Here is a 2,620-nt window from a genome sequence, read left to right on the forward strand (position 1 = left end):
TGATAGATAGTGAGGAGGGGGGGGAAACGGGATAAGGAACAGGGAGGGGTCTTGGGTGGGGCGGGTGATGTAGGGGGAGGTGTGGAGAGGTTGAGAGCGGAGTCACGGTTTTGTCCGGATGAAGCGAGGAAGAAAACCAAACTTTTTACATTTTATTTTGTTTGTCTGTTTTGTCAAACTGAGAGAGGGGCTGCTGACTGTGACGACTTGTTTGTAGCCTAAAATACCTTTTGCAACTTCTTCTTCATGGATCCATAAAGTAGCTGAAGGCGAAACTCACCAGTCAAACACCTCGCTGGGGAAATAGTCGCTCAAATCATAGATTTCCACCATCAATGTCTTCTTTAGGAGACTAGGCTGACACACTAGCCCAAATACCAAAGACTAGAAGACAATGTGTGTTTTCTATTATGCAACATAAGCTAGGAACCAACTACACAAACAACTAACCACTGAAAGCTTTGTGACCACAGACACGCAGGTGTCCAAAAATGGCAGCATCTCGATGTCAAGATTTCGGAGCTTGTATGGTAAAATTAAGGCAGCCTTCATGGCCAAATTGACAATTAAAACCAAAGGATGAAGGTGAAGCTGGACTGTAAACCTTTATTAAGTACATTTTTCTTAACCAAAGACATGTGGGGAGGCATTTCTATCATTCCTGACCATGAATATAGTTTGACCAGATAATCTCGCAAGCATGAGGCCCACATCCTGGTACTGATAGTGTGCTCAGAGAATCCAGTGGGTCTTCCTGAGATTATTTCATCAAATTTATAATTATATATTTATCTAAATCGGAAGGTTGAGGGTTAACGGTTCATTTTAGGTAATGAGTCCGTCTGAGCAGTCTCTGATTTTATTCGTTACTTTCACAAACACTGATGTAAAACCAGTCTGTTTTCGCTGTAGATAATTTAACAAGCTGGCTTCTAAAGTATTCTACTGTATATCCATTTAACAGGAATGTGTCTCTACAGTTGATCTTTGGTATTTATATATTTTAAATAATGCCGAAACTTAATGATGTCTCTCAGTGAGATGACATTTATTTAATTTCTTGGACAAAACATTTCCTTTTTTCCAACAGAGGGGCAACATGTAATGATTTGACTCTCTAAAGGGAGCGGAGAATATTCCCAAAAGCTAGGTCATGGCTTAATATGCAAGCACAAACACAAACATTCAAGGCACATCCTTCATAGTTTGAGCCAACATGTAAAATTACAAGCCTTTTCTCAGCATTCTGGAGTATTAGTTTTATTATATACGAATATATACAATGTCTGAGCACAATCTTGAAGCACATTTTCTTTGCAATAGAACCGGGGGCTCTTCGCCAAGCCGAGTGGTCTTCACTTCTTAGAAAACTCAGGATACCCTTTTTTCTAAAACAGTTGCTGGAATCCATTCGGGTATGCTGTAGCGTCCAAACGTCCAAACGCTCAAGGTGACACTGTGACAAGCAACAACGCCTGCTTTACAGAAACACACGTATACAGATTCAATGAGTCATTTCTCAATGGTTCCTCAGAATTCCTACTTTGACCAAAAGAACTAAACCAAAGCTGAGCTTAGTTTTCCCAGGGTTAACCCAGCCATCATTTGTTATTATGGTAACTCATCCACCAGGGCTAAAGTCTCCAGCATGCATTATCTCTACAGCTACGGCAATTCTTCAGGGACCCCTTGATTTACTCAAACTTAAAGCAAGAGCTCCAGGGCTTTCAATACATCGGTAGCTGCAAAAAAGCTCCATAACATGAGCACGACGTCTAGGACTATTTACATCTACAGGGCTATCCAGTTTTAAGATAATAAGATTGAAATTTAAATCCTACTTGACCATACCTTGCCATAAATCTCACTCTTAGATCTTAATCTTAATTTTCTCTAGAAGATCAGTAGAAATCACGCTGCTCTCCATGTCGAGAGTTTGTCCAAAATTTAACAGATATTCACTCTTGGTTTATGGTCCCTTTTGGTGCAAATTCAGTGCCAAGGTGCTTTTTTGCAAATCTAAAGCTACCACAATTGAGTGTGACCACATCTCTCACCAGATGCAGTAAAACACAAGTAACACATCTGACCCGTGGAGGATGAACTGTCCAGGCAGATCAGGGCCTTTGTTATAGTCAAAGAGGACAATCTAAAGACGATGCCTGGCAAGTTTGTCTCTTCCAACACATCACGCTGCAAACAGATTGCTTTAGTTAAGTTGCATAATCTGATTTGTGTCCTTGTTGATAGTTGAGAAATGTTGCTATCAAAAGTTATTTTTGAGGAAAAAGTCTAGTTTTGAAGACCAAACCCAAACGATAAAAAAATAATTTGTTTGCAGCGTGTAGGGTCGATGGACGCTTCCTGAAAAGACTGGCACACTGCCGGTCTCTCTCTCTCTGCATCGGTGGCTACCACATCCCACTATAACCACTGATTTTAGCTCGATATCATCACAGCGTATAAATTTTATATGTATAAATACAAACATGCCCAAAAAACCTCAACCGCCACCACCTCTGCTTTGTGTCAGCCTTTATCATCTATAATCACCTCATCAATCATCTCTAAGTCAAGCTATTGAACCAAAAAAGAAACAAAACCAAAGGAAAAGCGTCAG

The sequence above is a fragment of the Antennarius striatus genome, chromosome 15 (assembly GCF_040054535.1).
Source record: "Antennarius striatus isolate MH-2024 chromosome 15, ASM4005453v1, whole genome shotgun sequence".
Classification (NCBI taxonomy): Eukaryota; Metazoa; Chordata; class Actinopteri; order Lophiiformes; family Antennariidae; genus Antennarius; species Antennarius striatus.